This window comes from Lithobates pipiens, unplaced genomic scaffold, assembly GCF_037356315.1.
Source record: "Lithobates pipiens isolate NorthernLeopardFrog02 unplaced genomic scaffold, aLitPip1_a1.2 Scaffold_13, whole genome shotgun sequence".
NCBI classification, from domain to species: Eukaryota; Metazoa; Chordata; class Amphibia; order Anura; family Ranidae; genus Lithobates; species Lithobates pipiens.
The window spans coordinates 109024109-109043339 of record NW_027507718.1 but is presented as its reverse complement, the minus strand read 5'-3'; positions in this window follow the sequence as shown (position 1 = coordinate 109043339).

The window sequence follows — 19231 nt, the reverse complement described above, 5'->3', positions numbered from 1 at the left end:
AAAAAAAAAAATGACATTGGTGTCACTGTGACTGGGGGGCAGGGGTAATTGGGGGGGTGATCGGGGGGTAAAGGGGGGTGTGAGTGTGCCTGGCATGTTCTACTGTGTGTGTAGAGTGTTGGTGCAACTCACCGATCCGCTCTCCTCCGTGTCGGAACGAAAAATACCGACACGGAGGAGAGAATACATCACTTCCTCTCCTGTGTTTACATTACAGGAGAGGAAGTGATGTCACGGGGGATTTCTATTCGTCGGGAGCGATCGCGAGGGGGTGGCCATGAATGAATGGCCGCCCCCTCGTCCCGGATCGCTCCCGGACGAAAACCGACCGCCGCAGGCACCGGGCGGGGGCCCGATCGGGCCCCCGACCCGCGGGAGGCAAGGGACGTACATGTAAGTCCTTATGCCTGCCCGTGCCATTCTGCCGACGTACATCGGCGTGCGGCGGTCGGCAACTGGTTAATGTATTCCGAAGGTCAGTGAGCGTAGCCGCTGTAGCGGGTGAAGGGAAGGCTTTGTTGCGTAAGTCTAGTAAGTGTATCTCCTTCAGGACTCCCTGAAGTAATGCATTATATTTTTTCTTCTCCCTGGCCCCTAATTGTATGAGAATGCCTCGCATGAAAGCTTTGTGAGTGTTCCAAAGGAGAAATGGGTCAATACCCGGGGTAGAATTGGTTTGGAAAAAATCCCTGAGATGCTGAGAGATAAGTGATGCAAGCTTAGGTTCCTGAAGGAGCCGAATGTTGCAATGCCAGATAGGTGGTGAGGAGGCGGCACCATGGGAGTCAAGAGACAAGGAAATTGCAGAATGGTCTGACCATGATATATCATGTATCATAGTGGATCGGACCCTCTGCAAAAGCCATTTGTCAGTCAGAAACATATCGATACGTGAATAGGAGCAATGTCCTGTGGAAAAAAAGGTATAGTCCCGTTCCATAGCGTGATGACATCTCCAGACATCGAAAAGGTCTTTTTTATGAAAAAGATTAGGTAGAGGTGATGACCTGCGTTGGTGAGTAGCTGTTGTATCCAAGTTGTGATCCGCAATGAGATTAAAGTCCCCTCCAATGAGGAGGTTGCCATAAAGCATGGATTCGGCCTTCTTGAGAACACGCCTGAGAAATCTCAGTTGGTGAAGATTGGGGGCGTACAGTGTCACTAAGGTGAGGGGCTGGGAATCAAAGTCATCGGTTAGTATTATAAATCTGCCTTTGGCATCTATGAATGAGTCTTTAGGGAGAAAAGACACTGTGTTTTTAATGGCTATCATGACCCCGCCTGTTTTTTTGTTAGGAGCACATGCTAAGAAAATGTGCGGGAAATCCTTATGCGTGCAAGTAGGTGTTTTCATTAGTTGGAAATGAGTCTCTTGAATGAGGAGAATGTCCGCCTTCTGGGTGTGAGCCTCCCTCCATAATGAAAAACGTTTGGCAGGGTGGTTCAGTCCGCGCACGTTAAGGGATAGACACTTAATGGTCATTGAAGTGGTGCGGGAAAAGTTTGTGATGCAACAGATGCAGGGTACTCACTGTGGCTTCCTCTTGTCAAAGCAGGAAAGGGTGTTAGTGATTCATCCACACGGGTAGTCATGTTCCAGGCGTATGGTCCCCTGTGTCCAGAAAGAGGGAAGGAAAAGAAAAAACAAAAGCATGAGGCAAAAACAAGTAACTGTTGTAGAGTAAAAAAGGATCTTACAACTGATCCGCGTGCAGACAGGTCTGCTGAACTGAGTAATAGGGTGATCGGAGACTGGTAAATGACTCCGTCTGCCAGAGAGATATAACGTGAAAGTCATAGGTTGTTTAGGAGCCGCTCCCGGCCTGATGTTTGCTTTGGCGCCTACGCGTGACTAACTGCCATTCCTCCCTGAGGGGGGGAGGATGTGGCGGGGGAATTGAAGCTGAGTGCGGGTCATGTAGGATTCCCCATTGTGTCAGGGTTGCTATGCCATCCTCCAAGGTGTTGATGGATCTTGTAACCCCATTGTGGGTGATTACCAGTGTGGCAGGGTATTTCCACTTATGTGGAATTTTGTGGTTCCTTAAAGCTTTAGTAATGGTGGCCAGATTGCGCCTTCTCTGCAGAGTATGTCTTGAGAGATCCGGAAGGATTATCATGTCAGCATACTGAGGAGGTATGTTGTCAGGGTTGCGTGCTGCTTGAAAGATTTGTTCCTTAACGTGGTAAAAATGAATCCGCAGGAGAGTGTCTCTAGGTGTACCCTCTGGTAGAAAGGAGGGTTTAGGGATCCTGTGGATACGGTCCACTATCAGATCTTGTGCAGTCAGGTTAGGTAGCAGGGAGGAAAAGTTGCTGTGCAGGGACCGATTCGGGTATGCCTCGCAATTTAATATTATTACGTCTGCTGCGGTCTTCAAGGTCGGCGACCTTATCCTTTAACCAAGCTATATCCTCTCCCTGTGCTGAATGTGCATCCACCATTACATTGTATGTTGTGGAGAAATCTTCCATCCTGCTCTCTACTCTGTCCACTCTGGCTCCCATAGCTTGCACTTCTCTGTGACATTGATTAATGCCTTGTACCATATCACTGTGAAGAGCTGACCGAAGTGAAATCAACATTTCCTTCAATACAGTATCTGAAATTGGCCGGTCAGTTGTGGGAAAGTCAGCTATAGGATCAGGGGCCTGTGTGTGTGAGTCCTGTGCGGCCTGCGTGCCTGAGGCAGCGCTTACCTCCATTTCCTGCTGTCTGTCAGGGGAGAGCAGTCTGGGCTTAGACTTGGCCAGGCTCCTTGTCGTGGGACTCGGTGTGCCTGAGGATGGATCGCTGCGGAGATCTGCATGTCCCTTGGACGTGAGGGAGCCTCCTTCTGTCATGCTACTGTGTGCGGCCTGTGACTCCGCGTCGTGAGGGCGCTGTCCGCCGCCATTTTGCGGAGGCCCGCGAGGCTTTGCTGTGAAGAACTGAGCCATTTTCTGCGGCTGGAGCGTGTTCTTCCTCCGCCGTGACATGCCCCTACTATTCCGCCGAACGTTTCGGATGTTTGGAGGTTGTTTTACGGCCGGTGAGCGCTAATGCAGCAGGATCTCTCTGGAGGACGAACGGAGCTTCGGATTCAAGCGTCCATCTTGGAGCTCGGTCGCCACGCCCCCCCCCATTTTCAGGGGATTTTGAGTGCCTAACTATCCCAGGAGGCAGGGGTAAGGTGTAGCCTCTTAAAAGCACTGGAAGCCAGGGCTAAGGTGACATTATTTTTGTAACAACTTAATTTTTAAATCTCCTTTGCAGGCAATTTAACTTTGGAGGGTGGGAGGCTTTCATAAAAGGTCCACTTTAGATGGTGACAAGAGTAAAATGTGGCTGGTTATTGTGCATCAGCACAGAAGCTTAGAGTGATACTAAAGTAACATTTTTATTTTTTTGTTAAAAATTACAAAAATTTCATACTTGCCTTTTCTGTGTAAAGGTTTTGCACAGAGCAGCCCAGAGCCTCCTCTTCTCTGGTCTCTCACCGGCGCTCCTGGCCCCTCTCTCCTGTTGAGTGCCCCCACGGCAAGCAGCTTGCTATGGGGGCAAAAATGCCAAGACGCAGCTCCCTGTGTCCATTCAGATACTGAGCCACAACCCCCACCCCCTCTCCAATTGGCTCACTGACATTGATTGACAGCAGTGAGAGCCAATGGCACTTTGCTGCTGTTTCAGACAATGAGAAGGGGACTCCTGGACAGCTGAGTCTCTTTTGCAATATCACTGGATCTAGATGGACCTCAGGTAAGTATTAAGGTGACTGAGGGGGACTGCTGCACACAGAAGACTTTTTTTTTTGTTCAATAGTTTTTATTCAAATTTTGTAATATAACAACATAGGAGTACAAATTGACTTCCATACATTCCATGCAGGCAATAATATTAACAGTGGTGTAAGAGGAAAACACTGATCATCATAGAGTCATATACATACTCGTAGGAAGAGCTATATATTACTGTTACTTCTGTTATTACCAAGCAAACGGTATCACCATGTAGTATGCTCTGGGCTGTTTCGCCCCCTAGGTGCCCCATCTGGGAACTAACTGCGCCCCCGGGGGCGAGACCCTCTACTCCCCAGGGGCTGGTCCAGGGGGGGGGGGAAATGGGTCAATTGCCCCCTCCGAGAATACTGCCAGCTGATGACAGCACGGCCGGTTCCGCGGGTGCAATCGCGGCCGGTTCCACGGGTGGCAGCACGGCCGGTTCCGCGGGTACCTGCGCTGAGTGGACGGGTGAGGGGGGGGGGGCAGCTGGGTGGCTTAGGGGGGCTGCTGGCCAATCAGGAAGCCAGCAGGCAGGGGAGCAGGGAGATGACATCATCTCTCACTACCCTGCATGCCTCCAGTTCCACCCTCACTGTGCAGGAAGCTGTGTGCAGCAGAGAGATTACATCATCTCTCTGCTGCCTATCTTCACTCTGGACTCAACAAAAGACCACCTTAGCAGAAAAGTGACACAGTAGGTGACAATACGCAATATGTGGCAGGCTACGTGGCAAGTGGCAATCCGCAATGTGTGGCAGACTACGTGGCAAGTGGCAATCCGCAATGTGTGGCAGACTACGTGGCAAGTGGCAATCCACAATGTTTGGAAGGCGACTGGGCAAGTGGCAATCTGCAATGTGTGGCAGGCTACGTGGCAAGTGACAATCCGCAATGTGTGGCAGACTACGTGACAATCCGCAATGTGTGGCAGGTGACGTGGCAATCCGCAATGTGTGGCAGGCTACGTGGCAATCCGCATCTGGTGGCAGGCGACGTGGCAAGTGACAATCCGCAATGTGTGGCAGGTGACGTGGCAAGTGACAATCCGCAATGTGTGGCAGGCTACGTTGCAAGTGGCAATCAGCAATGTGTGGCAGGCAACGTGGCAAGTGACAATCCGCAATGTGTGGCAGGTGACGTGGCAAGTAACAATCCGCATTTGGTGACAAGTGACGTGGCAAGTGACAATCCGCATTTGGTGGCAGACGACATGGCAAATGACACCCTCAGGGCTCCCACTGATTCTGCATTATGGTGAGTTGAACCATTTAATTTTATATTACAATGTATTAATAGAAATAATGCGCTTCAATCATCCTGACACCATAACAACCATGGTGCCGTAATGATTGAAGCGCCAATACCAGCCATTTCCCATATAAATTGCCCCCCAAAAAACATATTTTATAGCAGTGCCCCTCCCGAGATTAGATTCTGGATCCGCCCCTGCTACTCCCAGGTTGACACCTAGATCTCTAAATTAAATTCGATACGTTTCCATCTATTGTGAGACTATACTTTGAGGCAGTAATTCCCTCATAGTTATCCTCTAAATCCAATAATGAAAGCCAATGGGTAGGGGAAGAACCGTAACTATAAACAAATAGAAAAACAGGGGGGAAGGGGAGGGAAGGAGGGGTTAGAGCCTAAGGTGAGGCTCAGAGAACAAGGAGACTGTCATGTAAGAGAGACCCACCAGAGAATAATTATACATGCTGCAATGGTACTTTATGAGAGTTTATAAGTTTTATACCAATCTATCCAAGGTTGCCAATCATTCAAAAAAGCTGCTCGTTTCCCTGAAATTGATGTCAGTATGAGTTCATATGTGTAATGGGTAGAGAGGGTCCGTATAACCTGATGTACCTCCGGTGGATCGGGTGATTTCCAAATTCTGAGAATAGTTAGTTTGGCTGCAAAAAACAAATGAGTAGTGAACTGTCTGAGTGATGGTGGGATTTCCTCTATGCCTACATTAAGTAACACCAGAGAGGGGAATGGCGGTAATGTCATGCCTGTCACCTGGCGAAATATTATAAAAATCCTGGTCCAAAATCTAGCTAATTTGCTACATGCCCACAAAACGTGGATCAAATTACCTGTTTAGGAGCAATTCCTCCAGGATAGCGGAGAAGCCGAGGGACTGAATTTAGCAATACGGTGTGGAGTTAAGTACCACCTCTGTATAATTTTATGTGACAGTTCCCAAAGGGAAGTGCATCTCGTGGCTGAATATGTATATTGAATGGCTTTGCTCCATTGTGCACTAGAGATGGAAATACATAGGTCCCTTTCCCAGGCCAACATAGAGTCAGTCTTTAGAAATGTTGACTTATCGTAGAAGATATTGTAAAATAGGGAAATGCCGCCACTGCGCCATTCCTTGGTGGTTAAGTACTTTTCCAATGTAAACTATAAGGTGGAATGGAAGTGCTATTGAGATACGATTTTACTCGAGCATAGGAGACGTTCTCTAGATGTGGCAGATCGTAATCCTCTTGGATAGATGTAAAAAATGTAACATTAGATCTGCTATATAAGTCATGTAGCCAAAGGATTCCCGACTTAGACCATCTATCCAAAGATAAATCTGGAATCAGTAGCGTTAGAGTGGACAGAGGGATATGAATGGGTGATAGTGGGCCGGCGTTTGGTTGGGCCGACGTCAAGACTTTCCATGATTGTAAGGACACTAATACTGGGAGAGGGAGGTCTTTAGGTACCTGTGCTAAATATGGGTAGGCCAAAGCATATTTATATAGATTCCCACCTGGTATAGTTGTTTGCTTTATTTTGCCCATAGCGAGGTGGACTGGTCAATAAACCAATCTTTGAGTTGCGCTAGAATAGCTGATCTATAGTAGTCCACTATTATGGGTAGGCCCATGCCCCCCGCTTTTCTAGTCTTACTCAGTTTCCTGAACGCGCTTCTGGCTTTTCTACCTTCCCACAAAAATCTTGATAATATTGATTGCATTTTTGTAAAAAAAGCGTTGCTAACTGGTATTGGGACAGTGCGGAATATATATATTAGCTAAGGCAATATTTGCATTTTAAACGCTGCTAAGCGGCCCGACCATGACAGAAAATGCCTTCTCAGAGCATGGAGACCCAACTTCAGTTGGGTCTCCAGCGGGAGATAATTAGCTTTAAAAAGGTGTTCAGGCTGGGAGGTGAGCGTTATCCCTAAATATGAGATCCCAGAGTCTTGCCATATGAAAGGGTAGGTGTTTTGTGTATGTCTCCTCTCTTGTAGGGGTGTACCCAGGTCTAGGACATAGGATTTAGTTGTGTTAACCTTGTAGTATGAAATTTTGCTATATTGTGCTAAGAGAGCCATCACATGTGATAGGGAGGTCTTTGGTCGAGTAAGCATTAGGATCACGTCGTCCGCAAATAGACTAATAACATGTTTACGATCCTTTACACAAAAACCGTGAATATTGGGGTCCTGTCTAAAGCTTGCGGCCAGGGGTTCCATAAGCATGTTAAATATCAAGGGTGACAATAGACAACCCTGCTGGGTGCCATTCGTAATTCTAAAGGGCTTTGACAATATTCCCGAAGTGTACACTCTAGCCGAGGGCGAGGTATAGAGGGCAAGTATAGACGATAGTATATGGCCTTTGAAGCCAAATTTCTCCAGTACCCTAGCTAAATAAACCCAATGGATTCTATCGAACGCTTTCTCTGCATCCAATGCCAGGAGCAGAGAAGGCGTTCACTGTCTCCTCGCCAGACTGATAATATTAATAACTCGCCTCGTGGCGTCTGAGGTCTGCCTACCCTTTGTAAATCCTGACTGATCAGTATCTATTAATGTAGGTAGTAGTGACATCAAACGCAACGCTAATGTCTTGGCGTACAATTTCAAGTCATTATTTAATAACGATATAGGTCTGTAATTTTGAGGCACGTCAGGGGCTTTGTCAGGTTTAGGCAGAGTTACTATAATTGCTTCCAGCATTTCCGATGGAAAGAGAGCAGAGGCAGCGGCATTTTGGAATACCTTAAGAAGGTGAGGCCCCAGGATTGCCTTAAAGGATTTGTAATATTCCCCAGTTAGTCCATCAGGGCCAGGGGATTTGTTGTTCGGCAGAGCATTGATAGCTTTAAAAACTTCATCAATCATGAAGGGCAAATTTAGTTCATCCAATTGGTTGGGGGTTAATTTGGAGATATTCACTTTTGTTAGAAAGTTTTCAATATCCACCATAGAAGGCTGTGGAGTTGACTTGTCGCTAGCCAAATTATATAGGAATGCATAATAGTCACTAAAAGAGTCAGCAATTTTTTGCAGATCTTGCACTTTGGTATTCGTTTTTGGGTTAATCAAATGGGGGATTTTGGATTTGAAATGCTGTCCTACGCGCCAAAGCTTTCCCTGCCTTCTTACTAGTAGAGTAGAAGGACAGTTTCATCCTCCTTTCTTTTTGTTCAAATTTGTGTAGTAAGATAAGTCTGAGTTCATGCCGTGGGTTCACTAGTTTAGAATGGAGAGTGGGAGAAGGTTGTATCTTGTGTAAGCCTTCTAAGGTTTCAATATTTTCTAAGAGCTCGTTTATCTGCTGCTGCCTCTGCTTCTTCACCTTGGCACTTTGTTGAATAAATATGCTGCTAACAAATGCTTTATGAGCATTCCATACAGTAAATGGAGTGACATCAGGGGTAGAGTTGATCTGGAAAAACTCAGAGAGGTGGCCCGCCAACAAAGCTTTAGTAGTGGGATTTTGGATTGTTTGGGCGTTCGCTCGCCACATGTAGGTGGTGGAAGCGAGGTTGTTGTCTGCAATCTGGACAAGAACCGAAGCATGGTCTGACCATGATATCACTTTGATCTTGGTTTTGGAAATTTTTTGGAGGAGCCACCTGTCCGACAAAAACAGATCAATCCTACTGTAGGAGCGATGCCTGTGAGAGTAGAAAGAATAATCTCTCTCGCTGGCATGTCTGCAATGCCATACATCATAGAGATCATTAGATCTTAAAAATGTAAAAATAAAGACATGGGTTTCCTAGAGGAGGTAGTAGTAGAGTCTATCTCTGGGTCCGGGGTGATATTAAAATCACCACACAATAACAATGCCCCTTGTTGCACTTTGCGTACTTTTTTCATAAGATTATTTAGGAAACTAATCTGACGTGCATTAGGAACCACACAGAAGACTTAATCTTAATGCGTAGAAGGCATTAAAATAAAAAACCTTCTGCCTTTACAACCACTTTAAAGTTTTCTTTGAGATAGCATATGACAGGGGGACTTATAGTTAGGATATTTTGGGAGACAGGAGCAGTGTTGTCACTCCACAACCCAAAGTGTCCAAACAAGGACCTTTATTAGTATCACTAGCTTTTTTTTCATAAAAGCTAGTGATTAAAAAAAATAGGCTTTGCAAGTGATATTATCACATTATGGCTTAGATATCTTAGAACTAAGATTAGTTTGGAATGCTGGAATTTAAAAAGAAAATATTTTTTTTTCTTACGTGCTCTGCCTTTGTGCACAGATCTGTACACTCAAAACATTTTAGGGGCCAAAATCTGTTTACAATAATCAATTGATAGCTAGTTCTTCCATTATCAATACCTAGCTACTGGTTTTCCATTAATTGGAGTTTTTTTTTCAAAATAATTTATTATACCTTTTATCTAGGTGTGATTAGAATGCATAAAATAGTGTAAAAACACTTGAGTCAGATGCCCCAGTTACAAAGGGTTTTTGATTCACAAATTTTATAACACGCTTTTTTCTGTGATATATATATGGACTTACCGGATGGGTTCTGTTCATTTTTATCTTACTTTTAAATAAAGGACCTTTTTTATTCTATCTGATTCATGCACTTGTGGAAGTTTTTTCCTTTTTTTTCCTTGTTCAGTATATTTATTGAGTTTTCACAAAAGGAAAAAATAAAGAAAAAAAGAGCAGAGCGAATGCGCGGAGTTTCTAAGATGGCCGATTGAGCCGGAGCTCCGCCAAGCCTAGCACCAACGGCATCCGCAGCAAGGCACAGCCAGCTTATCCACGAGCCTCAACGAGTGATCCGGTCTCCCGACTACCCGGGGAAGCCCACCGTATGCCCGGAAATCAGGTCTGCAGAGACCTAGGGCCGCAATTCGATCGGGCGCTGCCACCAGGGTGTACCAAGATGGCCGCCGCGGACCAGCTACACGCCACAGGGAGAGAGACCCACTCGGGGCAAAGGCAGGTAATAGCCCCAGCCTCCCTCACTTACACCCCAGATAACCAGAGCGGGATTATGTAACACATAAAGCCATCTCCAGCTTCCACTGAATCTCTGCTCAGCAGAAATTTCGGAGACCCTGTATTCTCCCCAGCAGGACCAAACCAACTCCCACCACAAGGGGAATCTTTCCCAGCATTTTCACTCCCAGAGACTGGCACCCATGCAGATGACCTCCTCATGAAGATGTCAGGTCTCCTAGACAGGGGTCTCGCATTCACTGCAGCAAAAATAACAGGGGACATAAAGACAGACTTCCAAAACCTGGGAGTCAGGATGGAAGCTATAGAACACAAACTTGACATGACAGTCACTGTTACCAACCAAAATTCAGACCACATCCAGACTCTGCAAGATAGGTTGGACACAGCCATACTAAGAATTGATGAACTTGAAAACAGATCCAGACGCTATAATTTTCGGGTCAGAGGACTCACGGAGTCCATTGCTGATGTTTCACAAGCTACCCAAGAAATCATCAAATCCTTGATCCCAAACATACCACAACAACGTTTGGAACTGGATAGAGTCCACAGAGCCCTGGGACCCCCCAGAAAGGACGGATCCCCCAGAGACATCATAGCCAAACCACACTTATATCTGGTCAAGGAGGAGATAATGAAGCAGCCCAGAGCGATGAAACAACTCTCCTATCAAGGTCACCCTATACAAATTTTCGCCGACTTGTCCCCCTCGCCAATCCAAAGAAGAAGAGCCCTGAAAGCCCTGCTGTCAGTGCTGGTTCAAAAAGAAATAAACTACCGGTGGAAATTTCCTTTCACTAAAATGGATTTCACCCACTATTCTAGCCCCCACCAATTCTATGCCAGGATAGACCACATACTCCTACCCACACATCACCTGCCCAATGTATACAACTCCAGGATCATAGACACAGCTCTCTCGGACCACTCCATAGTAACTATCACCTTGCATAACTCGCTCCATAGACCTAAGCATTTCAGCTGGAGACTAAACGAGTCCATTTTAGCAGACCCCGCTAGGGGGATTGACATTAATAGAGCACTTGTTGAATACTTTGACATCAACAGAACCGAGGACGTCTCGGCAGAAGTCCTATGGGCAGACCATAAAGTTTCCATCAGGGGGAAATTCATTCCAATAGATTCACAAATCAAAAAAGAAAGAGAGGCAGACATTCGCATGCTTGAAAAAACATACGCTACCCTCAGGGCTCAGCACAAAAAACACCCACACAGAATCTCAACATCTCAACTCGATACCGCCAGGCTTGAATTAAACCTAGCTCTAACAGCATGAGCTGAGAAACAATTGAGATGGAGCGGAGCCAAATTTTATTCACATAAAGACAAGCTAGGATCGATGCTGGCTAACAAACTTACCCCCAGGACAAAGCTTAGGGCTATCCCTAAAATCTGGACGCATAATTGAATAATGACCTCAGTAGAAGAGACTCTAGAGGTCATTAAAAATCTGAAGAAGGGGGGGCGTGGCCGGAAGCCGAGGAGGAAGGTCGCATCTGCGAGGAGCTCCGCGGTTACCTCGCTCTATCTACCGCCATCCACGATCTGGGCTTCGCGGAACAGCTCCCAACCCGCCCATCCTAGTTGCTGGAGTTACCCGCTAGCTATTGCGGGCATTTTGGCTCAGCCTCGGCACATCTGCAGGCTTCGGTTCGACTGGAGGCCGCGGACGCGGCGAGAGGCCCATCGCCGCCATCTTGCGGCCTACCTCCGTTCCATTGCTCCCGGACACCGCTATAGCACCCATCGGCTCGCCATCCGCCCATCGCACGTACCAGCAGACATCTCCGCCTGAGGCCAGGGGACTGAGGTCGGTTGGCGGCAGGCGGAACAGTGATCGAGGCCTGGGGACCCAGGGTGTTCGCCGGCGGCCATCTTGGTACACCCTAGGCCGGCCGCAGCACTCCTTCCCCAGATCTGGAGCCTGGATCTACCCCCCGAAGTGCCATCTTTCCCGGAACCACAACCGCAGACGCAGTGCAGCATTCCCAGATGTCGCTTGCGCAGCCAGAACCCTTCTCGCGGTAGCCCTCCGCCACGAGGCTCGGATTGTCGGCAGGCGCCATCTTGGGGCCCTCGGATGGGTCTCCCAACGCCGCTTCTCACCACCATATGTGCAGCACCACAAGAGATCACCTCCCGAAGTTGAGGAGAGCGGAATCCCTGGCCTACGGCATCGCTACACAACCTCCTGGGCTCACAGTGAGTACAACACTGCTCCCCCCCCTGTTGTCAACTGCTGCCTGGAACCCTGACCCCCACTGGGACATTTATCCTGGGGAGTGCTCCCCTCCACCCGGCACGTCGGGACCTGTGTCATTTACAGATCGGGACTAGTCTGTGGGACAACACATCCCAGCAAGCCCACAGATAGACAACCAGCAGCCTTCTTGCTACACCTACTTCAACTCACCCCCCTCCACAGAGGCCGCATACGCGGCTAGGTACAGGATGGACGTTTGAGTTTCCAGATCTGCTCCGTTCGGGACTTCAGCCTATCCCCGAGGGCCGTTAACCCCACAATTCGCCCTCTTTTCTTACATCACCCCTTGACCCGCAGAACCTTGGTGCATGCCGGCGAAGAAAAAAAAAGCACGGAGCATCGCTCAAAAGACCCTCACACAGTATCTTCTCCGTTCCCAGGAACAATCTAGCATGGAGCGGGAGGGAGCTATCGGAGGAGGCCTCTCCCCGGGTCCCGCCACCTCTCCACGTTCGCCAGGTCCATCCTCACTTGCTCCATCGTCGAATAGTGAGTGCCCTAGCGCCCTCTCTAAAGCGGACCTAGAGGACAGTCTGGAATCCATGTACAACAGATTGGCGTCTAAATTCCAATCGGAACTACAAAAGACTTCACATGCACTTTCACAAGAAATCTCTGCCTTGGGCGCGAGGACGGAGAGATTAGAGACTAAGCATGATGAGTTGGCGATAGCTCATAATGACCTTAGCAGAGAACATGAAGCACTGTCCTCTACGGTCCAGCTACTGCAGACTCAGATCGAAGACCTTGATAACAGAAACAGGCGCAATAATCTGCGCATCCGTGGAATTCCTGAGTCCGAATCTGAGCTCATCCCGGTGGTGATTAGGTTGTTTAAATCCTTGCTCCCTGACCATGATGCCAACATGTTCAAATGTGATCGTATTCATAGGGCTCTTCGTCCCAAACCCCCGGAGGACAAGCCACCTAGGGATGTCATCCTTTGCATGAAGGATTTTCTGGTTAAGGAGGAAATATTGAGAGCAGCCCGCAACAAGCAGAGGATAACCCTTGATGATCACTTAATCCAGATTTTTCCAGATATTGCACCGGCGACTTTGGAGAGGAGGAGAAACTTGAAGGAGATAACCACTGTCTTGCAATCGGCCCGTATCAGATACCGGTGGGGATTCCCGTTTCGTCTGGTGATCCCCCATAATGGCACGACGTACTCCGCCACCTCCGTCCTAGAAGGTCAGGAAATCCTGGTAAAACTTGGCTTATTAGAGGCCTCTGCGATTCGCAGACTGCCCTCCACTCCCAGAGCTACACCTATATGGCAAACACCCCCTACCTGGAGGGACAGACGTAGGATCCGGTATGGTGTTGGGGACCGGCTGGAAGATAGCCCTCGCTGATGGTACCTTACTCCGGCTCACCTTGAGGTTCTATATGCGGTTAGCATTGACTCCCAGAGGACATACACACTATGCTTTTGTTTGCTGTTTCGAGGGTAGATTTTTTTTTTTTTTTTTCATTTTCCTCTTTTTTCCCTCTCTCTCTCTTCCCCTCCACTTTTTTCGGGGGGGGGGGGGGGGGGGTGGGGAGAGAGGGAGGAGGAGCATATGTTTTCCACGGTCTTCTACCCGGTCCTCTGGAATTTTACAAGTCCCTAGGAGCTGTATTATGGCTCCCCTTTCCAGTGGTTGGTTGCTTCTCTGGTGGGTGCTCCCTACCACTGCGCAACCCTACTGGGCGCGAGACCTAGTTGTCTCGGTATTCGACTTTTCCTTCGGTGTGGGAACTCTCTCCCACACGCTACCACATTTAGCATTAATGTTGTTTCTCAGACCTATGTTAGAGGCTGGGATTGTTTTTTCAAATGTTAATTTTCTTTTTCTATGTTTTTTGGTTTTCTCCTCTATAGGTCGATCATTTTTCAAATCCTGTGATCCTTCTACAGCATATGTTTCTTTTATACTCAGGTTCTGTGATCTCATTTCACTCTGGGCGTTACTGTATTGTACCCTATTTCTGGGGAGTCTGGGAGACGCTGTGAGGGTTCCCCTGATATTCTTGGACTTGATGGACGAGTGTTCCTTTGTGACTTCCCCCTCCCCCCCTCCACCAGATCTGATCCCCCAACTATCTACGTTTTTTCTCATATACCATGGCAATAACATATATCTCACATAACGTTAAAGGATTTAACTCCCCTTCCAAATGGCGCAAAGCCTTTACCTTTTATAAACAACTTGGAGCTAAAATCCTTCTTCTCCAAGAAACGCATTTCTCCCGCTCCTCCCATCCCAAATTTTTCCATAAAGATTTCCCTCAAGCCTTTTACTCGCTCCACTCGTCCAAGACCAGGGGTGCCGCCATACTCCTCCACTCTTCCCTCCCGATGGAGGTTAAGCAAATATTTAGGGACCCCGAAAGTCGTTTTATGATTGTAAAGGGGATTGTCCACAACAGGGAATTTACTATTGCCAGTGTTTATGCACCCAATGAAGGCTCAGCAACCTTTTTTAGGTTATTTTTTGAGAAATTGGAGCAACACCACTCCCCTCATATGATCATAGGTGGCGATTTTAACTCAGTAGCCAACGCCACTCTAGACCGCTCGTCGACTACGGTCGCATCTAGAGCATTCCCAAAATCTCTCACTGGTGGCCTTCGGGATCTGCAACTCACTGACACCTGGAGGGCGCATAACGTAGGCTGCAGAGAGTTCACCTTTTTCTCCCATCCTCATAACAGTTATGCGCGATTAGACTACATATACACTTCTCCAATCATACTTGCTAACTCTTTAGCGGCCTCCATCCACCCCTGTGTATGGTCAGACCATCAGGTTACCTCCTTCACTACAGGATTTATTAGGCTCGCCCCCACGCCCCATTCTTGGCGATTGAATGAGTCCATTCTCTCTGACGCAGCGGTGGATTCCCAAGTGGCTCAATCTCTGGAAGAATATTTTTCTCTGAATGCTCGCCCAGATATGCAGCCCTCACTTCTCTGGACGGCGCATAAAGCCGTCATCAGAGGGAAACTTATTAGTATTTCTGCTGCCTGTAACAAGTCCAATAGACTCAGAATAGTGGAGTTAACCAGTGAACTAGATCGATTATATAAAAATACGTCTTTGTTACACTTGGATTCTACCAGGCATTCCATTGAACAGAAACGCCTGGAACTAGACTCCCTGTTGTCGTCCAAGGTAGAAAAGACGCTACGTTGGACCAAAGCCCGCTATTTATTATTCAATAACTCAGCATCGACTATGTTTGCTAGGAGATTGTCTAACTCAATTCTCCCTCCTCATTTATACCGGCTGTCTAATAGAGACGGATTTGTGTCTTCACATCCCAAGGAGGTACTCAAAATCTTTGAGCAATTCTATACCAAGCTCTTAGAGCCCCCCCACACTCTCCCCTCCCCTGACGACCTGTCCTGGCTGCATGACATCCCCCTCCCGACACTTTCCACCTCACAACTTGAAGTACTCAATGCCCCTATCACAATCCCTGAACTCTTAGGGGTCATCAAATCACTGAAAATGGGTTCTGCTCCAGGCCCGGATGGCTTTTCGGCTCTTTATTACAAAAAATACTCCATGATCCTGGCCCCTAGAATGGTACACCTTTTCAACTCAATTTTGCTTGGCAATAGCTTCCCAGAGGAAATGTTGGTAGCTAACATGTCACTGATCCCTAAACCCAATAAGAATCATAACTTACCCCAAAATTTTAGGCCTATCTCGGTTATAAATAACGATATCAAAATATTTAGTAGAATTTTAGCTGACAGACTGGCAAAGTTTATCCCCTCCTTGATTTCCCCCTTCCAATCTGGATTTATCCCACATCGCTTCATCACAGACAACATCCGCCTAGCAACAGACGTTATCCAAGACGCCAACCTGTTTTCCCGCAATCTCCTCCTGTTAAGCCTAGACATACAGAAGGCGTTTGACAGTGTTACATGGGATTACATCAACACACTTCTACCACGCATGGGCTTTCAAGGTAGATTCCTGGTAGGTTTCAAAGCCCTTTACGATAACCCTATGACCCGCATTAAGCTTCCTGGCTGTTGCTCCAAATTTTTCCCAATAGGTAGAGGCACTAGACAAGGGTGTCCCCTTTCCCCTTTAATCTTCGCTCTAGCCCTAGAACCCCTCGCGATTGCTCTCTTGAGACATCCTGACATTGCTGGTTACTATAAGGGTAACGAAATGTACAAATTTTGCATGTATGCTGATGATGTTCTGATGTTTATAACAAATCCTCATGTCTCACTCCCCAACCTTTTTCTAACACTGTCGCACTTTGCGGGGGTCTCTGGTCTTTCCATTAATGTCTCCAAATCTGTGGCCCTCCCTATAGGTTTTGCTCCCAATGATTTGGCCCTTATTAAACAAAACTACTCCTTTACTTGGGCCACTTCCCACATTCCCTACTTGGGAGTAGGACTGCCCGGGAATTTCCGTGATCTCTTTGGGGTCAATTACCCCCCATTGATTAGTAAACTTAAAAATACTATTAAAGGCTGGCTCTCTTTACATATCCCCTTTATAGGAAGAATCACAGCGCTCAAAATGGTCATCCTCCCCAGGCTGTTATATCTGTTTCGCTCCCTACCAGTTAAGCTCTCCAAATCTTTTCTCCTCAACCTCCAATCCCATTTCAACAGATTTATTTGGAATAATCGATTGCCCAGGTTTGCTAGGGGGGTCCTGTACAGCTCTATGAGAAGTGGAGGTCTGGGGGTTCCTCAAATTTGGTTGTATTATCTTACCTGCAGATTTACGCAACAAGCACAGTGGTCGATCCCTAACTCCAGAGTCCCTTGGGTGAGGTTTGAGAGTGATTCGATAACGCCCTTTTATCTCCCTGGCCTTATGTGGTCGACGCATCGACCTCACTCTACTTTATGCACGCTTAATACTATAGTTGCGGACAGTCTCCTACTGTGGCACCGCTACAAACACAAATACAACCTCACCTCGGAGAGCTCTATGGGAGCCTCTTTCCTGGGTGATCCTAGGTTCCCCCCAGCCTATCTCCATACTGAATCTTTCGGATTGTGGGTTCAATGTAAACTTACTCAGTTGAGGGACTTTGTAACGGGTTCTGACTTTGTTCCCTTCTCGGTATTGCAGACCCAGCACCAACTCCCGGACGGTGAACGTTTCAGATACTTACAAATCCGCCACTTCTTTCTCTCCCACTACGGGCTCCGGTCCCAGACCCATCTCACTATCTTTGAGGATTTATGTTTTAACTTCCCACGCCAAAAAGGCCTGATCTCCCTGATCTACAAAGCTCTTGAAGGACATACTGTGGATCAGACTCTGCGGTATAGATCACAATGGGAAAAGGAGTTGGCGCTGGAGACCGGGGTGGTAGACTGGGAGGAAGGATGGAATAATATGCGTAAATGCACTAGATCCTTAACAATTAGGGAAACGGCTATTAAAGTAATCACCAGATGGTACTACACTCCGGTACGTTTGCACCAGATCTATGCCCATACATCCCCTAGCTGTTTTAGAGGCTGCAATCACCTAGGCACCTTTGTTCACATCTTTTGGGATTGTAGTTTAATTCGTCCAGTCTGGCAAGAGGTTTTAAGGCTGATGGACAGGCTCGCTGGCCGGGCATTGTCCCTCACTTATCACCACTGTCTTCTCTTCCAGACCCCGCCTGACACCCCAAAACACTTTGTACGGCTAGTTCACTCCATATGTGTCTCTATGCTATGGACTATAGCACTTCACTGGAAGTCCCCGTCGATCCCTTTGTCTCAAGTTCTTTCACGCATTGACCAAGTGATGCTGACTGAAAAGATTTTCCATACTCTGCAAGACACGACTCACATATATGACCTGAAGTGGAACCCATGGTTCCTATTCCGTTTACTAAAATGATCGCACCTTGGGTTTTTCTTTTTCTTGTCTATCTGCAATTTTTTCTCTTTTTTTTTTTATTTTCTCTCTGAACTTTTCTCCTCTCTTTCTCTGTATGATCTATTCTTATACATTTTAGATACGTAGGTCAGCACATTGAATGTTTTATCTTTTCTCTTTCTTGCGGCCTTTTGTTGGATGTAAGATCTACACTAATGTTTATAATCTTTTGTTTGGTCTGTAGAGTTCTACGATCTGTTTACCACTTCATTGCAATCTTGTCATCCAACTGCTTATGCTGTGTATGTCATTTGATCCTTTTTGCTGACACTGTTTTCTATTTATCGCTTTAATAAACTTTTTTGAAAACAAAAAAAAATCTGAAGAAGGGCTCAGCTCCAGGACCGGACGGGCTATCTGTGCCCTATTATAGAACCTTTTCTGAGACCCTAGCCCCCTACCTGACTAATTTCTTTAACAAAAAGGTGAACAGAACCCCCCTGAACCCTGACCTAAATACAGCTTTCATAACTGTGACCCCGAAACCTGACAAAAATCCCAAAGATGTAGGAAATTACAGACCAATCTCGTTAATAAATAATGACTTAAAAATCCTCATGAAAATCCTTGCAAATAGGCTAAATTCCTTTATCTGTTCTTATATCCACAAAGACCAGGTCGGCTTCATTCCAGGTAGACAGGGACCTGACCAAACCAGACGAACCATAGACGTTGTCTCAATACTCCAATCTAACTGGCCGGGGGGCCCCAAGCAACAGGGTATGTTGCTCTCACTAGATATACAAAAGGCGTTCAATTCAGTCTCCTGGCAGTACATTTTCATGCTCTTAGAGTGATGGGGGTTTGGGGAACGCTTTGCTGGAATCATAAAAGCTCTATACTTTACACCCACAGCTATCATCAGATCACAGGGATATTTATCCGCCCCCATCAAAATTGCTAGAGGCACGAGGCAGGGTTGCCCTTTATCCCCATTACTCTTCATTATAGCGATTGAGACACTGGTGATAGGGATCAGGACGAATCCCGACATTAGGGGGGTATCCTGTGGTCCCCAGGAACACAAATGCGGCCTGTTCGTGGA